The sequence below is a fragment of the Gavialis gangeticus genome, unplaced genomic scaffold (genome assembly GCF_001723915.1).
Source record: "Gavialis gangeticus isolate Ggan-Ray unplaced genomic scaffold, GavGan_comp1, whole genome shotgun sequence".
NCBI lineage: Eukaryota > Metazoa > Chordata > Crocodylia > Gavialidae > Gavialis > Gavialis gangeticus.
This window is the reverse complement of record NW_017728992.1, coordinates 108,516,975-108,523,424: the sequence shown is the minus strand read 5'-3', so window position 1 is coordinate 108,523,424 and position 6,450 is coordinate 108,516,975. Positions and strand designations below refer to the sequence as shown.

The 6,450-nt window shown below is 41.7% G+C and overlaps 1 long non-coding RNA gene across 1 annotated transcript; it reads left to right on the top strand.

The window, feature by feature from the left end:
• Positions 1-2,015: 2,015 nt before the first annotated feature.
• Positions 2,016-5,944, top strand: LOC109299657. The gene is made up of 3 exons (XR_002097948.1): positions 2,016-2,740; positions 4,468-4,611; positions 5,908-5,944. It is a non-coding gene; the product is annotated as an uncharacterized LOC109299657 (long non-coding RNA).
• The last annotated feature ends 506 nt before the right edge of the window (positions 5,945-6,450 follow it).

The following is a 6,450-nucleotide window of genomic DNA, read 5'->3' as shown; positions in this document are numbered from 1 at the left end:
CGGTTAACTCGATTTAGCCTTGATTGTAGGGGATTTGTGGATGTGGGCTTTGTAAGTGGGTTTGTGGGGGTGTAGGATTTCTGGGGGGGTTCATAGGAGGGTTCTGGGGGGCTTACAACATGTCCTCACACCTGCCATACCCCCACAGTGTGCAGCAACAGCCAGCAGTGGGCCCCTGGGGCTCTCATGGCCTGCTTCAGGCAGAGCCCCCGGCAGTGCGCCAGGCCATCTAAGACCTGGGGGCTACACTTGCACCATTTTACTTGCACCACTGAGCTGGCCTGGCCCACTGGTGTGCGTCTTCAAACAGGGCCAAGCCAGCTGCTGCCATTATCCAGGACTTCCAGGACTGTCCGAAGGACCTGAGCATCATTGAGCCAGGTCAGCTCCTGCCTTCATGTGCCCTGTGTGCCATTGAGCCAGGCTGGCTCCATGGAGGTAGGAGCTGGCCAGGCCTAGCCCAGTGGTGTGCAGCTCATGCATGCAGTGCTGGGAGCCCTGGGTGAGCCAGCCTGGTACTTTCCAAAGGCATGTACCAGCAGGCTGAGCTGGGTCTGTGCACTATGTGTAGCCCCCAGGTCTCAGGCAGCACAGTGAGTCACTGTGGGGCTTTGCCTGCTGCAGACCATGACAGCCCTGAAGGGCTGTGCACCTTGGGGGTGGGCAGGGGACCCACCCCTGCCACACAGTCGCCCACCTACACACAATCCTTCCACCCCCACATTCCCGTTTACCAGCGACAGAGCTTGGATTTGGGCTACTGCTGCCAACCTTACCCCACTTCTTTTTGCTCCATCATGGTGAGACAGCGTGCTGGAGCAGCAGGGGCACATGGCAGGCATAGAGATGCTCTGGCTGGGTACTGAAGTGTCTCTCTGGAGGACCCAGCCAGTGGTTGCTGCAGGACATGTTCCAGGAGTTTGCCTTGTACTACTTTTTTCTGTCTCTAGTGGGTTATGGAATAGAGAAAGATCCCACAAAATTTACTGATTCGTTTGATGCGCCTGGCTGGGGGAGTATTTGGTTGATTGCACGATTTCACAATGATTTTACACTTAATTCATACAACACAATTTTATTTTAAAATTCCTTGCTACACATATAACACTGCTTAGCTTTAAGAAATCCTTCCCAAACAATGCTATAAGAATTAGTATTACAAAAACAACTACAATTACAAGTAAAGGTTAAATTGGAATCAATACTATTATTTCTCATGGTATACTTACAATCCTAGAATTCCTAGAAATCAAATCCCCAGATATACTTTCATTCTTTAGTTATGGTTTTAGGGTTGGTCTCAGCAGTGATAGGAACAAGTCCCCTTCTTTCGGTCCCACCCGGGTGCTCCGCGGCTTCAGCGTGAACGGGAGTTCTTGTTCACAGAGAGGGTGGTTCAGGTGATCAGTCTGATCCAGCCTACACTTGCGATTCTTCCTTCGGTGTTCTGCAAGTGAGGTTACCTCCAAACTGGGACTGTAGATTACAGTTTTTATTGGGTGAGTTGCTGTCTTGGGCCCCTCCTATCCAAACCTGTCACTACTCCCAAATTTGGGCTTGGAACTTTTACCCAACAGATTTCTTTCCTGGGTCTTCTTTGGGAAATTTTCCACACCACTGCTGTGACCTCTAGTGCCAACCCCCTTCCAAAAGCCTCTAGGTTTCGATCTCTCGGAATGTTTGCCCAAGGGTCGCTTTTAGGTTAACTTTGTTAAAGGCCTCTAGAGATAAAATTCAAAAACCAAGACATTCAGCACGTTCGCTGCAAGGCCTCTAAAGATAAAATTCAGAATCAAGACATTCACCACGTAGGCAGAAACAAGCAATGATCCTAGATAAAAAGATGAACCTTGCCTTTTTTCTAAACTGACTAATGGGTATTTATTACAAAAATTCAAACTGTTACATTCAATATGACATTTTCCAGTGTGTTACTTTTTTTATTCCAGGATTTCCCACTATCAAACTTACACTGCACTGCAAATATACAGCACGGGGAACATTTTTTTGTTCGTATTGTGCCTCCCCCAAACCTGTCTGAGATGCCACAGCATGCATGTGCTCACTCATCTGGATGCAGCCTAATTCAGCTTTTGTTAAGATTTTTGCACACCAATTCCATATGGCCCATCTTTAGAAAAATGTTAGCTGAATAAGGATACTTTTCATGAATTGAATAAGTATGTACTAAAGAATATTTAGACTGATCCATATTGCCTAGCTCACTGCACAGTTTTCTTCTTGCTTATTTTGTAATTATGTCTATCCAAATTCTAGGAGTGCACACGTACATACATTATTTATGCATATAAACTAAAAATGTGAGAATTCAATAACCAGTAGAGCTATATTTTATATAAGGTTTGTATGGCTATTGGGCTATTTTTTACTGTAAACTTAGTGTAATAGTAGTGTGCTTTAATTATTTTTCTAAAAATGTCACCTCTTTAGATACTGAATATCCTGTTAGGCTAAGCTGGAAGTAAAACGACAAGAAGGATGTATATAACCATAGTGGGAGGGCACATTAAACTGTAGATCAAAAATATAATGGAATAATTAGCTTCTGTGAAGAAGTAAATCTTCAAACAAGAGATTTAAAATTCTTTATTTCCTTTCAAAGTAGGCCTTTACCTAACTTGTCCAGTCTAGAGCTGATATCAGGGCAGATCATTTAAAATCCAGAATAAGAAAATGAAAGACTACCTTCCCAATAGTCCTGTCAGATTTCCCATCCCAGGTGAGAAACAAAGCTATGATCCAGGTATCCAGTATTCTCATACTGTCCCCACTCCTTCAAGTCTTACTTGCTTGAAGTAACATTTACTCAAACAAATGAACATGGGCCTGATCACATCAGAAAATGTGATAGCAAGCAGTTAGCAAACACATTGGCTTGCCAACACACTTTTGCTTTCTTTGCAGGAATATGATGACATTCGTTGAGTCTGTCGCAACACTTCCTCCTCAAAAATACTGACTGTACATTCACTCTCCTATCACACATTCCAGTGATTTCAATTTGTGTTCAAATAAAAGAATAAAACCCACGACATTTATCCAGCCAAAGAAGACTTTTCTAGAAGAGCATGAGGTTTTTCCTTTTTGATGACCTAGAATTTTAGCTCTAAGAAGAACTATTTCCATAGTGAAAATCTGGGTTCTGTAAACACTTGCTGTGAATCATAGTTGCTTCAGTAAGTAGTCCCCTTAGGTATAAGTTTTAGTCATTGATTCCAGTGTGTCAGCAGCATCTAAAAGGTTTTAACTTTTTTTGTTATTAGACTCCTTTGTAACTGTTTCCGGCATCTAATGAGGTTATTACTATTAGGAAGCACTATGCATAGTAGTGCAAGTAGTAACATTTTCCAGGATAGAGCAATTCATTTGCATTATCAAGACTTTACAAGACTCCCAACCACATACGTGCATGTGTGTGTGGGCGGGGGAGGAGGTGTGTTATTGCTGCCACATCACGTGCTGATTCTCCTTCCAAAGGAGAAGTACTTTAAAAAGTCTGAAGTCACTTCAACTGTACAGGCAGTCCTCAGACTTGCAACACAATTGGTTCCTGAAAACTGTGTCTTAAGTTGAAACGTTGCAACTCGGAACCAATTTTCTCATAAGAAACAATGTTATAAATGGGCGATTGGTTCCTGAACCAACGCCTTATTTTCACCAAAAATACCCCAGAATTTTGTACTCGATCAATTATAGATGAGTAACATACATAGCGACCTTAATGTATTTATATTGTAAATACCAATCATATTGATTTGGAAGGACTTCCTTGAGGTGACTTTGCTGGACTTTTTGAAGGGCTCTTGGTTGAACGTTTTGAAGGGTTCTTGGCTGGAGTCCTCTCAGGAGTCTTGGCTGCAGGTTTTTCTGGAGTCTTGTCTGCTTTCTTAAAGAAAGTGTCCAAGGAATTTTGGACAGATGTTCTCCAGGGAGATGAGTGATGCAGCGAACTTGTTTGCTGGCGTGGCATTGCATTAGATCAAGTGTTGTAAAGTCAAAACTGATGTCATAAAGTTGAAACAAGGTGTCAATTTATAAACGTTGTAAGTGTGAAATGCTGTAACTCAAAATGTTGTAAGTCGAGGACTGCCTGTATATGAATTAGACACATGGAAAAGTGGTTTGAAGATGTTTTTAAAATGTTCAATGTTTACAAGTATTTATTTGTATCCCAAAAACACCTTAACTATGTAAAGTGCTGACTAGGTTTGTGAGCTGATCCCAGTGACAAATATGTGATTTTTTTAGGGCATTTAATTTTGGGGGGGAAATAACAATATTTGGAACTCATTTTTGATAACTATCCCTCCAGCTATCTAATTACGTTAAACTCTCAAGGATGATGAAATGCACACATATTTAGCCTCAACCCCCTTACTAATTTTACTTGTGACCATTTTATGGTGGTTTCATTCCTAGACTGAATTGGTGCACCTTATGTTTCAGAGCTTGGTTTTCAGATGTTATGCCCAGAGCCTTTGCTAGTGCTTTTGGGAAGGACTCAAGAATGTTATCTTAACAGTTAGACCTCACCTTAACCTGACCAGAAAAGAAGCAATTGGAGAATGAACTGCTCTCTGCTTTTACTGGGTATGTTTAATTTTGAGTTGTTTATCACATACTGTGGGATACTCTGGGCACCAAGACTGTGACTATCATTTTAAAAAAGAGAAATACCAATTATACACAATTTGGGGGAAGCTTGCAGTCCCTATCAAGAGAGCTGTCAATATGATGCACATTTTCATTTGCAGCAAAAGCTTTAACTGTTGCTAGCAATATCCTGGCTAAATTAAACAGTGATGTAATTACAATGAAGTCAACAGAACTCTGAATTCTAAATTTGATAAAAGAAGTACTTTTATTTTCTGCTTGGCCATTTGTAGTGCAGCCTAACTTTATCTTAATCTGTTTTCTAGTTAAACTCTTCAGGGCTACAGTTTTAAATGTGTATCATCCAATTTGCAGATACAAAATACTTGATCCTACAAAGTTTGTGAATAGTTAGAGATGCAAGGCCAAGTTTTTTCACCCTACTTACCAGATTGTGAGTGCAAATCAGGAAACTAGAATTCAATATTCTAAATTTTTAGAGGGTCACACACACAAGTGCATGTGCAAGTTTTAGTATGCAAATTGTATGACAAAAGAGAAGCCCAACCTTAGTCTTTTGGAAAACATACACTTCGGAGTCACATATTGCAGTTATTTGCTATATTCAATGAATGTTGATATATATGTGATGTCAAATTGATGTTTCTAAAGGCATAGACTTAGAAATATGGTTCTTCTCCATCATATGCTTTTTTCGATTACAGTCCTAGCTCTTATGGCCTGAAAGAGATCAATATTGTAAAAATAAATAAGCAGATAGCACACTCAATGCCACTGTTGTTGCCTGTCATAATCCACTGAATAGGGCATAAATTCATAAGAACATAGGAAAGTAGGGCTGGAAGGGACATTACACCATCATCTAGTCCACATCCTGACCAAGGCAGGATAATACCTGACTAAACCATTCCAGCTTAGTGTCTGTCCAAACTTTTCTTGATAATTCCATGGGATGGAGATTCCACAGCTCTAGGTAGCCTGTTCCAGTGATTGAGCACCCTCATACTTAGAAAGTTCCTCCTAATTTTCATCTTAAATTTTCTGTGCTGAAGCTTGAGGCCATTATTCATAGTCCTGCCCCTATGATCAGAAAGAAAACCCATCTCTATCCTCTCCCTACTCACCCTTCACATTTTTGAAGACTCTTATCAAATCCCACCTTGGTCATTTCATCTCCAGATTAAATAACCCTAGCTCTTCCAGACTTTTCTCATAACTCTTGCTTTCCCAGCTTCTAATCATTTTTGTCACTCTGTGTTGGACTCATTCCAGTCTGTCCACATCATTCTTGAAGTGCAGGATTCAAAACAGGACACAGTACTCCAACACTTCACCAATACTGAATGGAGCAGAAGAATCACTTCCCTTGATTTGCAAGTGACACTTCTGTTGATACAACCTAGTGGGTTTGTCTACATGAGATGCTTTACTGTGCAATAGATTAATCTACTGAACAATAAAGCATCAGTATCTACACATATGAACCATCTGTTGTGCAGTAAATTAGTCTACTGCACAGTTAGCTACTACCTGTAAATACAGCACAGTAGAGCATGTGTAGATGCTAACCAGAAGGGAGACAGTTCCTGACTAGCTCCAGGCTGCTCAGAGAAATCTCGGTACAGCCCACAGCTGGCTGGGAGCTGCCCCAGAAGTGGAACAGCTCTCAGCCAGCCCCAAGCTGCCCTGGGAAGTCCTGCTGGGCACGGGGCTTGTCCCCATGTGTACAAGGCTGGGAGACCTCTGCAGTGGCAGCTGTCTCCTGGCCCCATGCACATCAGGACCCCTCCTGATTTGTATGGGGCAAGGTGACAC